Source organism: Erpetoichthys calabaricus, chromosome 1 (assembly GCF_900747795.2).
Source record: "Erpetoichthys calabaricus chromosome 1, fErpCal1.3, whole genome shotgun sequence".
Lineage (NCBI taxonomy): Eukaryota > Metazoa > Chordata > Cladistia > Polypteriformes > Polypteridae > Erpetoichthys > Erpetoichthys calabaricus.
Window position 1 is genome coordinate 200,600,858 of NC_041394.2, and position 16,424 is coordinate 200,617,281.

A 16,424-nucleotide genomic window follows, 5' to 3' on the forward strand; every position below is an offset into this window, starting at 1 on the left:
TATTTAATGGTGACTCTTTTATTATGAATACAGTGAATAATATAAAAAGGTGCTACTAATGCAGAATGTGATATTGTTTTTCATTATGATAACAGAATAATGCTTCATATCTCCTCAATGTCTGCTGCTTGACATAGGGGGAACCTTATTTTAATTTTGTTGGACATCAAAATGCTCTGCAAGAAACATAAACCACCATAGAATGGAATGTGAAATATCCTATCACTTCAGTTATTGTATGTGGCAGAGACCATCTATAGAGATATAAAATTAAAGTGTAAAATTACAATTAGAAAAGTAAATATTGAATCAAAACAGTGTTTTTACCAATATTATGGCATAATATAGAAATAATGAAAAGAAAGATTAAGCTAATCCAGAATACATCCCACAATGTGAATAAAAGAAAGGTGTGATTAAAAATACATAAACAATATACTGTATTTCAGTCTGAAATCCCTGTGTAACAATTGTTTCTTAATACCAATTAAGATTGTGTGTGTGATATTTTTCCCTAATATTTCCTGAATTAAATCCATTTCATTTGGTAGGATTCTTCTTGGAAAAGTTTAGAAAATGGCAGTACTTTATCTTCAATATAGCTATCAAACAGCCTTTGGTGATATTCCTTGCATGGATAGCACTATCACAGTGCTCTTTTAAAATGCATATGTATATACAGTTGAAAAGGTATGCAAGCCATAGTATTGAAGATATATTTTGAACCAGGTCTCTCTCTCTTCTTTTAACTGAACTTCAGCTTAATTGAATGTAATTTTCTTCAATATCTGCACTTCATATGTGATTAAGTAAATACTTTGTGTTGTGTTTGCTGTTTAATGTTATAGTTTTGCATATTTTTATTGAGTAAGATTCTTTTCAGAATTTTTATTTTATTTTTCATTCTCCTTAAGTCATTAAAAGACTAAATGTGGAAAGAGTTTGTAAACCCCAATCATGTCATCCATGGCCAAGTAGTTTTTTCTTGAAAAAAGAAGGTTACAGTAAATGCAGACAACTATAAAGATGGTTGTGCCACAAGGAATTAATTTAAACTTATTGACTATGTGTTGTGCTTTCCTTATTTTGATTTCCCTTTATTGTGACCAATAATTAACTGTAACTAAATAATTAATGTATGATAATTTCATTTATATTTGTCCAGTGTATCATAAGTACATACTTTTTTTGGAATATTTAAGAAAAAAGCAACATTAGAAGCTAATGCTTTTCAAAGGCTGAAATCAGTTCTTTTGGGCAAACATAATAACAGCAACAGACTAAGATAATGAAAAAAAGAAAATCTTGCTACAGTATGACCATAAAGAAATGACTGAGGAACTCCTGTCTTAAACAGTGAAGTGTACCTTTGATTGTTTCACATCTACAAATTTATACTGAATACTAAGAACACTGACAATGGTCAACTGTAGCACACCCATCTAGAGATCAGGGTTCATACTTCATCCTGGTTACTGTATTTGTAAAGGTTTAACATTTTTCCTGTTCCCTCTTGGGTTTTTCGGCGAGTATTCTTCTTTATTATCACATTCCAAAGTGATGCATGATTCTGACTTGCATTGTTTGCTTCTACGATGCATGCTCTATAAAATATGAGAGTTTAGAAATGAATGGATGAGTGGATACAAGAACAGTCTTTAGTTTCAGCTAGACATCTTAGAACATTACTTTTAGTCTAAGTAAACAAATTATCCTCTGAATTGGTCCTGTGTAAATAATAGTATGGTGAAAAATCAAAGTGCATAGCAGAATCTTTGATTTATGCCACAGCCATATTCAGAATGGTTAAATGCATATAAAATATTAATGGAATAGCATAGTACATAACACTGCTGCCTCTAGAGTTTGTGAGTTTAGTTTCCAGCCTTGCCTTTGAGTGAATGAAGTTTGCTTTTTCTCCATGTGTCTTACTGTTTGTTTTTTTCATGCAATCTGTTTTATCCCATATCACAAACACATGCAGCTTAAATTGACTAGCAATTCAATTTACAAATAATTCAGTACGTGTATCCCTTGTGATTTAGCAAATTTTTAATAATCCATATTTTCTGATCTGGTTGTGCCATTTCAGAAATTTAAGCTTGACTAACTTTTACTGCTGGTCACACTATATTATTATTATTACGTTTTAAACATCAAATATATTTTTCTTGTTTAATTCAAGTTAAGAAACAAAATTTGTGTGTACATGAGTGTCATCCATCCTTTGTTGCAGTAGTATCCTGTAAAGGATTGGCTCCTACCTGAAGCCTATAATATTTTTTTCCTAATGTTCATAGCAAGGGTAAAATAAACAAGTAACTTTGAATCATGCAACAGCAAACTGTAAGGTAGAATCATGAGATTTCATTTGAACCATTACTTTGAGAACTCTATGGAGAGGGATGCTATCGTTGCTAACGTCCTTATTACACCTAAAATGCAGTTTTGTTGGTATAGAGTGATGAAAAGCATACAGCTATATACTGTATATATATATATATATATATATATATATATATATATATATATATATATATATGAATGGAAGAGAAGGTCTGTGATATGGTTTGCATATTTTCAGTTGGAGATCCACGAAGGGAGAAAAAACGAATCACGTATCATAAAATAGTTTTATTCCTGAGCTTTCAACCCCTATCAGGGGTCTTCATCAGAGGATAATGCTTAGACTTACAAGAATCAAAGGCAATATATAGCAACACATTCAGTGGGGGTTGGGTGGAGGTGACTAAGTCAGTATGATCAAGGGGGTGGGGGGGGGGGGGGTTGTATAGTTTAATTATTGTGTACATGTCCTTTTTAAGTTGGCATATGCTGGATTTATGTCCAAGTGTCTGTTGATGGCGTTTTCATCTGATAGCCAAGACTCGGCCAACTCTCTGGCACTTTTTGTACTGGCCTTAAATTTTACTTTTACGTTGTCCCAGTTGAATGTGTGTCCTGTCGATTTAGTATGTGCATATATCAAAGATAGTGCGTCCTTTCTTCTGACGGCGTTGCGATGTTCCTGTACACGTGTTGAGATTCTTTTTGACGTTTGTCCTATGTATACAGCTGAGCAAGAATTGCATGGAATACTATAAACTGCGTTTCGTGTTTCGGCTGTCGATTTCTTGTTTTTAGCATTAAACAGGACCATGCGCAGATTGTTCGTGGGTTTATGTGCTATTCTGATGCCTCACTTGGTCAGGGTGTAAGTCTAAGCATTATCCTCTGATGAAGACCCCTGATAGGGGTTGAAAGCTCAGGAATAAAACTATTTTATGATACGTGATTCGTTTTTTTCTCCCTTCGTGGATCTCCAACTGCAAATATATATATATATATATATATATATATATATATATATATATATATATATCGAGCCATTCAAAATATCATCTAGTTGAATGAACCAGCTTTCACTTTGTTCCCTAGAAACAGTTAAGTACATGTAGAGAATATGTTTAATGGTCCTGGTGGTTCTTATAATGTCGGATCATTTTCTTGACAGTAATTAGATGCACTTATTTGCATTTATGCTTTGATTACATTTTTAAAGATCAGAATCTCTTAATCTACAGGGTAAAAGTGGTTAATTAGTAGTCTGAAGATCATGTCAAGGATGTAAAGCAAATGCAATAGCTGTCCCTCTCACCACACCTTAACCCAAGTGGGTATTTATGGCCAGGTTTTTGAGCAGTGTCAGAAACAATGTCATCAAAACAATTTTATGAATAATATTTCATCACTTGTCAACGTCCATTATAACTGTTGTGGTTGTTTCTTTTGGCCGTATGACAAGTCCAATGTGTATTTTTTTATATTTTGTTAATTCTGTATGCTCCTCTAATCTCTGAAATGTCCTGCAATTAGTCTCCAGAATGACCAAGTTATTGAGACATTGAGATTAGTGCTCAGTCAGTAAATGTGTCATGGGCTACGATTTTCAGTTGTGTAATGTTAGCATGGTGTTGTGATAAGATAAGTGACGGGTGGTCAGCAAATTGATATACGTACCCTACAACAAAATGTCTTGTAATGTGACATCAATTTTAGTGTGATTGTTCTTAGCAAACAGAAGCAAGATGAGGAAAATTTAAATTGAAGATAATAGGTGTTACTCTCAGCAAGAATACCTGACCTCAAATAAGTACCTAATCAACAACGACAGAGGGCTAAATTATACTCTTTTGATGGGGTACAATTTCATATCTTGGTACTTGTTATGTTATTGTTACAATACAGCATGCTGGAATTTCTGTAGTTGTAATGTAGTTGGATATTCCAATCACATTACCCAAAACTGTACTGTAACTGTCAAAGCATTGTATAAAACACTGTCCAAAACATATAAGTACTGTAGAATGGTAGATGAGATGTCACTAACACCAAATTAACTTTTACAGTGACGAAGCTTTGGCAAATTAATGCCAAAATATTTTTCAAATACTGTAGCAGCAGGCAGACTGAGAAAATTTAGGCTGGGTTAATTGTTTGTCAGTCTGAAGGGGTGTTAAAGGTGGGACTTGGAGAGAGAGACAATTTAATGACAATATGTTGGAGCTAGAGGTGACCTATAGATCCATCCATAGTACTTTCTGGTGACATAAATGACAGCTCTTTGTTTTCTCTTATGTCCTTTGCTTTCATTCACACATTTTGATTACAATGTCCATTTGAGGTCAAAATGCTGCAAAAAAGATGTAGCCACTTATAATTGTGCAGAAAATGTAACATTTTTGGGAGATAAATGGAAATAAACCTCTTTCGTCTTGAATGTAGAATGCTATAGGTACTGTTGCAGTTCATTAGTGTTTTCAAAGAGCCCAACATTCAGTAATTGAATTAAACAATTTTGGAAAATTAAATTGAAGTGCTTTCAAAAGAAAAATGTGGAGTTCCAAAATAAAATCCTGCCATGTAGTTAAAAGTAGACATCCTGAGAGTGTTTTAAAGGTATCCGGATAAAATATTGAATTATCTTTACTATTGGTTAACCCAACAAGCTTGGTGGACTGAAAGGTCACCACAGACTCTCTCCCTAACTCTGCTTTAATGTAATTTCATTGCTGTGTTCATTTAGTGAAGAAAATGGTATGGGTTACACTTGGAAATATCACACAGGGCAAAATGAAGAATATTGTGTATTGTATAACTTATTTAATGTGTTACTGTATTGTCCAACTCTTTAAACACTTAATAAAAATGATGTAAACAGTAAGTGGGTAGTTAAATTCCAATTTTGTGGCATTTAAAGGTTAAGCACTGAGCCTCACCACAAATTCATAGTTATGTAATGATCCAGACCTTAGTTCAAACCTCAGATTTTATATAAAGATTTAAATAAACATTGGTAACCTTATGGTGTGTGGCTTTCAGGATTTTTGCAGATTGTATAATAACATAAAAGACCTGCATTTTGCTCCAGGTCTGCTATCTTAATTGCTCTAATCTAATATTAAGATAAACTTTACTCACTTGAGTGAATACATGATTATCTATTAGTTAAGGAAAAATGTACCCCTTAATTTCTGAACCCAAGAGGAACCAGCTCTGGGTGGCACACTATTACAGTGCTTTCTCTAGCACATGCAAACTCAAATGTGTCATTTTAAATTTCCCAACTCATTTAACACACATCTTTGAGATATTTTTATCAAGAGGCTGTTATTTTTTTTTTAATTTTGGCACTTGACTACATGTTTAATCTTTAATCTACTGAAGGCAGTTAACTCTTAATTCTGTGCTGAAGTAACATTGCCTTGCTGAGTAGTAAATGGCTAGTAAAGTAATATTTCCAAACCCACTTAATGAAATTCAGTGTTTCAGGAGGCTGGAAGCTATTCTGTGTGCATTAGACAGAAGGCAGGGGAGTCAGTCCATTGTAGGTCCCCATCACATCCACAACTGGCCAATTTAGAATCACAAGTTAAACTTAACATAGCCATCTATAGGTTCTGAGGATAAAGACAGAGTACCTATGGGAAAAAAGATACAGATGGAGTGATCCTGAAAGCTTCACACAGACAACAACAAGACAGACTTTGAACCCAAGAGACTGGAAATAAGTAAGGCAGAATTCCAAACCACCCTGCCAACAGCTGCCTATTTTGGGTGAAATGTATCTTATAAATAAGTGAAAAAAATGGATATTTACACATTTGTACAAAAATATAAAGATACATAGGATTCATCACCAGCCATAGATTGTACACTTTAATTATTTGTCAGATAAATCCTAAGCATTTCAATATTTTATTCTGGAATTAAATTATTTTAAGGAGTCATTCAGGAATTGTAGTGTTGAAGGTTCCATTCAATATGTGGTCCTGGTTATCAGCCAATGTCTTCTAATGAGGAAAACATTTCATGTATATCCTTAACTATAAGAATACTTTTACTAACTTAGATTAGATTTTCTGAACAAAGTATGAAACATTAGTGGATGGAAGGTATTTATGGTGCACATTAAAACCACAACTCTTTAAATACACTTCTTTAGTTACACCTGTATGGTAACAAGTAGGACCATTTTGCCTCCAGAATTCTGTGAGTCATAGATAGCTACTGATTCATACTCTGAATCCGCCAAAGGTGCTCTGTTAAATTGAAATCTGCAGACTGTGCAAGTCTTTAGAGTAAATGTCACTGTCATTTTCATGGAATTGGCTTAAAATAATTTGTGCTTTGGTGTTCCTTGGTGAGGTGTTCTGCTGGAAGTGTCCATTTCAAAAAAGGGTAGTCTGTAGCCATCAAGGGATGCATTGGTTAGCATCAACAATAATAAAGTGTGGCATTCAGATGACATTCAATTTGCATTAAGAGGCTTAATATGTATCAAGACACTATTCAAGTCATGACACTACTACTTTGTACCACCAGCCTGTACTGACATAAAGCAAAGTTAATCCTTGGATCCATGTCATATATGCCTAATTGTGACAGCAATATGTGCATATTGCAGCAGAAATTTATTTGTAAGACTAGGAAACATTTTTCTAATCTTTAAATACCCAGTTCTAGAGGTGAGATGCCCACTATATCTTCATTTTCTTGCTTGTAGCCAATGGGAGAGTGGACCTTGGTGTGGTCTGCTGCTGACTTAACCCATCTGCTGTAATGAGTGGTTATTTGCCAATTTCTGGCATTCCCGTTACCTGTTAAGTCATTTTCTTCTGAGCTCATTAGCACACAACACACATACACCTGCCACTCATTGAGTGCTTTTTTGTTATCACACCACTTTCCCTAGGGACCAAAGTATTTAAAAATCCAAGAGGATTGTCTGTTTCTGAGATCATGCAACCACAATCTCTAGCAGCTGACATAAAATGGTCACATTTCTTTAGTCCAAATGTCTTGCCAATTTTAACATTGAATTTCATCCACTTCATTAGCTTTTTGAAGCAGCAGGTTATTTTTATTAACAAACAGGTGTACCTAATATTGTGGCCAAGTAATGTATAATTTAATCAATGCAGAATAGTTTATGTCAAAAAAGTAAATGTTTGTAAAATTGTCAGGTTACTGTTCAACACCACCTATAAAATGGAAAGTATAAAAGTAAGACAAAAAAATGCTACCACAAAAACATCTTAAAATAATAATAACTTAAATTTCATTTACAAAAATGCAAGCACATGTATTAGTTTTCAGTGGTTTAATCTTGTAAACTGTTATAAAATACAATTTTCAATGTTAGTGACTGTGACAGCAAAGTCAGAAGTTTTCTTTCTTTTTAATTTTCTTGTTTCATAATATTTCTGGTGTGTGTTCAGGCCATAGTGTGTGTATGTATTTATTTTTTACATACTTATCTCTTTCCTAAAAACATATAATTTTATTAAAATCTCTTTGAAGTGCATCTTACCATTTGATTTTATCTGTGAACCCAATGCTTCCAAGACACCCTAAAATATCTTAGCTCCAGCATGATCTTACATTGTAATAACATATAATTCTCAATTCCTCTAAATTAAAACCACAGGGAGGTAGAGTCTTCACAAAAGTATCAAATGTAAGGCAGGAACCAGCCCAGGACAGGTCCAATCACTCCGACCTATACTCACACTGCCAGTTAAACCATGGGTGGACAGATCCAGTCCGGGAGGGCTGCAGTGGTTGCAGGTTTTTGTTCTAATCCAGTTGCTTAATTAAAAACCAATCCTTGTCAATTATTTAATTTCATGGCTTGCTAGTGCTTTAGCACTAGAATTACCAGAGTCTATGAAAAAACTCGTAGATCCGGCCCACCTTAAAACCGTTCTCACCTCTCCGCCAGCGTCTTTTTTCTTCTAAATTTGACGATTAAGACGAGCCATCTTCCATCCCCAACCGTCGCAGAACGTTCACCAAGTTTTCCCAGCTCATGCCTTGTTTGATTATGTGGGAGTGACTGAACTGCTGGATTTTTAGAGTGGAAATAATAAATCACTATTTGGAACACACGCATTTCATGTGTGTTCCGTTTCTACAGTAATCTGTGTAAACACATTTTTAAAACAGAAACGTTTTTCATATTTTAGTAGTAAATGACAAAATGTAGGCATAAACTATATAATGTATGAAGCCTGAAGTCCAAAGATCAAGTAAACACTTTCACAAAAGGTTAAAGGAAGTGACAACAGCTTCAGTGGCATCGCGGTAAGATTTGCTGTCTTGTAATCAAGAGTCCCTGGTTTGATCCCCACTCACTCCTATATTTGCCGTTTTCAGTAGTGAGCTGCTCTTTTTGTTAATATTATACAGTACACACATACATTTGGTTTGCGTCTGTAACACACGGTGTGCATTTATAGGACTTGTAAAAGTTAAAGTTTTTTTAAACTTTTATTCTCTCTAAATCACAATACATACTACCGCCCCCCCCCCCCCCCAGGGATCTGACACTGTTATTTTTCATTTGAAACGGAATAACTGGAGATGTGAGTGGTGTTTTGAGACAATGGAACTGGACATTCTCTCATCTGGAGAGATAAAAGCTGACACACAAACGCTGGCGAATCTGCCTTCTTCGTATCTCACCATCACTTGATTTTTTTTTTATTCAGTTTTATTGAGTGTTCCTGCTCATGCTGAGTTAGTGTGCACTTTATGGTGTATGATGTAAAAAAAATAAAAACACAGACGTAGGTATATATGATATTTGGAATTATTGGTTTTATGACCTGTATAGTACATTTTGGAAAACTGCTTTGGCACGGATGCAACATTATTCATATTATTCATATTCATTTGCATAACATCTTGCGGTTTGTAATCAGTGACTGCGTGTTTTTTTTCCCCGATCTTGCCAGTCCCCACATGTTGCTGTATGCTGTTTCTTTTGTACTCCAGGACATGCAGAGGATAGAATAGTATAGAGCAGTAAGTTCAGCGCTATATGCAGTCATCAGATTCAAATGTTAACTGTTCACACACACACGCAAGGATCGTCTTTCCTACATTTACAACATGTGTACCTGTTACAATATACACGCTTCTCTCTATGCTGTGGTTTCTATTACACACCTGAAAGAAAGAGACAATATATGTGAAAACATCATCGCACTAATGCAATATTATTTGAAAATGAACAGCGTCAGATTGGGTGTGGATTTATACTGGGGCTATTACTGAAAGAAAAAAAAAGATCAATAGCACTGAATAAGCTCAGGCGCTGTAACATCCCACCCCCCCATCTGACTCTAAGTAACAGACTGTTAATTGCAGTCTCAATTGTTAAAAAAAAATATTTTAAAAGGAGCATCCCACATGAAAATATAATGATCTCATTAACTGACCGTGCATACCAATTTATAAATTTTATGTCCGTTTGAGGTTAAACAGAAAAAAAAAAATGAGAACACTTTCTCCTCAACGGGGAATCGAACTCAGATCTCTGAGGGACAGTAGGCCTACTGTACTCTGAGACAGAAAATTTTACCGCTACGCCATGGAAGCTGTCATAATTTTGTGAAAGTGTTTTTTTTGATGTTTGGGCTTCATGCTTCACATATTCTATAGTTTATGCCTACATTTTGTAACATTTATTGCTAAAATATGAAAAAGGTTCTGTTTTAACAATGTGTTTACACAGATTAACTGTAGAAACTGAACACACATGAAATGCGTGTATTCCAAATAACGATCTATTATTTCCACTCTAAAACTCCACTTCATTCCTAGATAATCAATCAAGGCATGAGCTGGGAGATGCTCGTGCATGTTCTAAGTCAGTGGGGGGATGGAATAGCCGGCTGCTTGTAGCTTGTTTTTATTGGCACATTTAGAGGACAAAGGATGCTGGTGGAGAGGTGCGTATGGTTTTCAGGTGGGCCGGATCTACGAGTTTTTTCGTAGACTCTGGTAATTCTAGTGTTAATTCTGCCATGTCAGGTCATTCTCATGTTCTAGGTTTTTTTTTCCTTTCTAAGGATATCATCCAGATGATTTGAAGTCTGAAACAGACGCGTTTTTCTCAGTCCTTCACTTTTTTCTCTTCACTTCCTTCCAAGAATTTAATTAAACCCAATAGTCCATGTTAAATACACACAGGTGTAAATGGTAACAAGCTAAATGGAGAAATGCTGGTCTCTTTTGTCATTTGGATGTTATTGTTAATAAGGAGCAATTAAAAACTACGAATACAGCTGTTTAAGACTAAAATAAGCAATAAGGGTTCAAAATCTTAACGAGCAAGACAGCTCAAGTGAAGCAGAAGTGTTACTTGAGCAATAAGTGCTTCTTATTAAGCAATTGGGTCAGAAGGAGATCATGCAAACTTCAAAAAGTCGGTGATGTAGCTGGGGTTTTAACCCCATTTCCTGAAGTTGTAGCATAGCTTTATTAACCACTGCATCACCATTTCTTCTTCAAATCAACATTCAACCAATTAACCACCTGAATGTCGACACTTTTCTTCAAGATGCTCCTATTGGTATTTTGTGTTTTTGCAATCATTAGATTGGAGCAGATGCAATTATAGAATAGTACAAGGATATGAATAGATGATGAAAAAGAAAAGCAGCATTATGATTTAGTGTATGGTTTACTTGACTGATGGATGCAAGTGCACATTGTGAGAAGGTCAGTGATGCAAAATTTGCTGCTGTAGCCTTAAAAGTGGTTTAATATAATCTCACACATACGGGGAATTGGCTTTTAATAAAATCCCAGGTTTTGTCAAAAGGACCAATTTAATTTAATTGATTGCCACACTGAAATCTATCCATTCATCTGTTCATCTTCTAAGCGTATTTTATCCTGAGCAGGACTATGGGGAAGTTGGTACCTATCTCAGCAATCACAGGGCACAAGGCATGAGCAATTCCTGGGCAGGGCACCAGTCCATCACAGGGTACTAACTGAAATGGTTGACATAACTGAATACACTTCCTGGAGTAGGTTTATTTATTTAATACTTCCTCATCTCTCACTAAGTCTAGCAGACAGCAGGGGCAGAATAATTGTAATATTGTATACTGTCAAAAAAGCCACGTTTCCTCCAGGTGCTTCAGTTTCTTCCCACATGACAATTAGGTGAATCAACATTGTGCTCACCCTGCGATTGAATGGTGCTTTGTTCCCCCCTTGATGATTGCTGGGATAGGCTCCAGTCCCCCATGTCCCTGCCCAGGATAAGCAGCTTAAGAAAATGGATAGATGATTGGATGGATGGGTGGATAAAAGCAACATGCAGCCTTAAAATTAAATATTACTACTTAGATACTCTATGGAATTTAGAATTGTGGTAGCAAAGAATTATTGTTAAATCCATTAACTTAAATGCTGATGTTAGTTCATAACTGATGTCAGATGGTGAATAAATAGCTGTCTAATGGTTTCAAAACGTACAGGTTGTCTGTCAATCTGTCAATCATTTTAAACCTCCATAATCCAACTGAGCTTTTCAGAGTAATTCAGTAATTCTGCAAAGGACTGCGAGGCTAAAATTCATGATGCAAGTCTGATGTGTCCAGGTTAGGCATTGCTGTCTATAATATAAGAGGATTTGTGTCCTTCCAGCAGTTACAGTATGGTAGGTGTATTCAGCATTAACGCTTACAATGAGCCTTCTTTTGGAACGTATTTTGTAATGCGTACAGTAGTACAATGTATTGCATTTTTCATTCCACCAGATGATGCATTGCAAACATTAGCACTGTTTTTAAGAATACTGTAATAAATACTGTATAACTGAAAGTACCCACAAACTGACATTAAAAATTAATTAAGGAAATTTTCAATAGGAATAATATAGGAAATTAAGAATGATAGAGGGAGTACTAATGGCATTTGAGTCCATTAAACAGTCTGGTGATCTACCTCATTGATGTAGGAATAAATTGTGTAAATAAATAACAAATTATTTTTAACAGTTATAAAGAGGGATTGCTCCCAAGTTTGAGACCACTGTGGTCATCCCATCAGCTACTTTTCTCTGTGTGACATTAAAAGGGCTAAAATGGGATGAATTATTACTCTAAATCATAAATCAGTATTTTTTATTTCCTGCCATTTTTTCTATTTAAAATTTATTTTTTTAGGGTTATACTGTTGGTTGTATATGCCATTTGGAAGAATGAAAAATTCAATGCATTTTATTAATACACATGATAGACACTTTGGAGTGGTTGTGTGGGGAATGACACCTTAGACTGAATGTGTTGTGAGTGATTTGCTTAAGTATTGTAGACGCTTAATCTACTTTTCACTCCTTAGAATAAACCTTAATATTTGTACACTTTAAATTATACCTATCCTTAATATTCTATTAGGTACCTAATAAATAACCAGCATTAATTAACCCTTATCTACTTTCTAGTTTCAGAATCTACTGTTGTATCAGACAGTATACTCAACATGCTGTGTGTGACTTGAGGGATTAAACAGTCTTTCATATATTAGAACTTACTGCAGAGTTATCAAGAAAGAAACCAATATGGTTGGTGACAAGGACATTTGAAAGCTGCATTGCAGTGATGGTCATTACCAAAAGCTTAGAACAGAATAAATAAAAATGGTACCAAAAACTAGGACAATATTTTTCTGCAGTAAAGCAGCACAAAGTCACAATATTCATGCACTTGTGCAATCAAAAGCATTGACTCCGTTCATGTTGAAATCAAATGCCAAAAGCATTTGGTTACTACTTAATAAGGCAATCACTATACAAATGTGGATCCTGTGCATTCATATGAGGACAATATTCAATATTGTTATACCCATAAAGAAACAAGGGTAGGAAAACATAGAGTCCTTGCACTCTGTGTGACTAGATGGACTGTTGTGGATCAGTATTCCAAAAAACATAGAACCAATTATCAAAAACAAACCAAAGTCTGAATAAACAGGAGTCTAGCTTGTATAAATTGCCACAATTAACACTATATGCTTGCTTACATTTCCATCCATCCATCCATCATCTAGCTTGCTATATCCTAACTACAGGGTCACGGGGGTATGCTGGACCCAATCCCAGCCAACACAGGGCACAAGGCAGGAACAAACCCTGGGCAGGCACCAGCCCACCACAGGACACACACACCCACACACCAAGCACACACTAGGGACAATTTAGGATTGCCAGTGCACCTAGCCTGCATGTCTTTGGACTGTGGGAGAAAACCGGAGCACTTGGAGGAAACCCATGTAGACACAGGGAGAACATGCAAACTCCACGCAGGGAGGACCCGGGAAGCGAATCCTGGTCTCCTTACTGTGAGGCAGCAGTGCTATCACTGCACCACTGTGCCGCCCTTGCTTTTATTTGTTAATCCAAATTCATGGATGATGGAAGCTGCATACCAAAATATTATTTGGGCAGGGCATGATGATTCAAGCCATCATGGTTGGCAACTGGCATAGCCACTATAAAAAAAATATAGCCACAACCATAAAAAGACTGTTACAAAAGCAGCAACCATTTATAAAAAAAAGTATCACTTGATAACAATGGAAAATAAAAACAATCACAAAAACACTTTCAGAATGAGAAAGACTGCATCTTGGGATGTCAGAAATCCAGATTTATTTCAGCATCACAGTCTGGTATGTCAACAATACTGTGACAGATCACAGCACTTTGTAGAAGGTAATTAAACAGTTCCTTACTGGAGCCATATAGGACATTTATGGCAAAAGAAGTCTTAAGAAAGACCATGTCACTGTGATGGAACCTCCACACCCTAGTATCAGTGGTTATTTATTGCACACCTGCTCTCCAACTAATAATGTCTTAGCTTTCAATTTAATAGAAGTTGACTGTCAAGCATTTTATTTCTCTATGCCATTAAACTGTTATCTTGTATAAAATTCATCAATTCATTGAACTGTGCCTATAGATGCATTATGTAGGCACACACTACCAGTCAGTTTACACTAGTAATTTAGGTGCTTCGGTTTCCTAGCACACTGAGTGAACTGCCAGTGAATGTTATCCTCATTTTATTATTTTTATAGCAAACTTTCTTAAATCTTCCCGAAGATCCATGTGTTCAGATTTCAGTCTCATAACTTCTGAAATAAACAAAAACAATCATCACACAAAATTAAGATTTACTATTATAAATAATTAAATATTTTTTATCAAGCTATATGGAATTATACATTGTAAAAGCAAGTATATTCAGTAAAAATTATTTTTTGACTATAATGAAAAGCAATACATAAATCAAACGTCAAAACATTTTTAATAGAAAGCTATTATTATTGCAAGTTTTGTAGTTGAAACTGTCATCTGGTCCATCGAAAATACCATGCTTCTTAATTTTATCTCAGTAATTAACCCCGGAATCTTAATAAAGAATAGATCTGAGATGTAGGATGTGATAAGGGGTCTCATTTGATCAAAAACAGCACAACATCCTTGGTAATACACTTCATTCACAGAAGTTTACTTATAGGCTTCCCAATATGAATTTTATTACTTTCTTAGACTTTACAAGTGGTAAACATTTAAGTGGATAGTGCTTCTACCTTACACCTACAAATCAAATCCCAGCCATGTCACTATCTGTGTCAATTTTGGATATTCTGCCATTTGAGTGAATGGGTTTTTAAGGGTAGTTTGTTTCTCCACCTACATCCCTAAGAAGCAAAAATTTCACTGATTGGCAACTTCAGGCTGGCTTGATGTTAATGAGTGTGTATGTGTGCAATGTATGGTGTGTGTAAGTTTGAGCCCTGTGATGGACTGACACCCTGTCCAGTATGGGTTACTACCCCTGTGCCCACTGTATGGGAAGAGAAGTTGGCAAATGAATAAATGTTATTAGTCAAACATTTCAGTGATCAGACTATACAGAAAATCCTGTTTAAAAATCTATTTTTTAGCGTAAATCATTGAGATTATTATTGTAATTTGTAGCCATCTCCCTTATAGAGATTCACAAATATGTCAACTGCTTTATTGAAAAGAGTTCTAAATAAATCAAAGGGACGTGTAAAAGACATTGAGTTAAACCATAAACAAAAATATTTTAGTATTCTAGTGGCTAGGATTCATTATGTTGTCATGAATATGGTATAAGGGCAGCATGGTGGCGCAGTGGTAGCGCTGCTGCCACGCAGTTAGGAGACCTGGGTTCGCTTCCCGGGTCCTCCCTGCATGGCGTCTGCATGTTCTCCCCGTGTCTGCGTGGGTTTCCTCCAGGTGCTCCTGTTTCCACCCACAGTCCAAAGACATGCAGGTTAGGTGTATTGGCGATCCTAAATTGTCCCTAGTGTGGGTGGGTGTGTGTGCCCTGCAGTGAGCTTGGCGCCCTGTGCTGGCTGGGATTGGCTCCAGCAGACCCTCATGACCCTGTGTTAGGATATAGCGGGTTGGAAAATGACTGACTGACTAACTGACTGACTGAATATGGTATAACCCTAGATATAAGAACGTAATGGACACATCTGTTTGTAAAAATGTATGTTACTTTCCATTTGTCAGTATACTGTATTTTATTAGCGATTATAAATGTATTGTGTTATGGTGATCACAATCCTCTTACAAATAAAAAACAGACATTTTCCCAAATAGTTAATATTGTAAGAAATATTTCTTTACTCTTTTATTAAGATTATTCTGTGAACCATAATCATTTATTTTGTTGACATTTTGTTTATATGTTGTTTTCAGTAAAGATACTTTCTTTAATGATATTAATGGTTTCAAGTTGAAGATAAATAACAGTACAACAAAAATTGTGGGCAAAAGTAGGTTTACAGTTGTGAGTACACAAAATGCAGAGTTTATTCTTGCATTATTACCTATTTATTCATTATTCTATTATTTATTTGTGCCATTGTGACAGTCATTTGAATTAATAAAGCTGTTGTAATAATCATAACCTGCATGTCTATTTCCATAATAATGATAACAACTGTAAACTTACGTTTAACAACACCTGTATACAATATAATATATACTGTATGTATGTATATATATATACTGT

At 35.3% G+C, this 16,424-nt stretch overlaps 1 protein-coding gene across 2 annotated transcripts in view; it reads left to right on the forward strand.

Moving 5' to 3' along the window:
- The window catches only part of LOC114658728 (A disintegrin and metalloproteinase with thrombospondin motifs 20-like), a 403,005-nt gene that overhangs the window by 305,746 nt on the left and 80,835 nt on the right, over positions 1 to 16,424 (forward strand). The gene's annotated exons all lie outside the window — the stretch shown is intronic.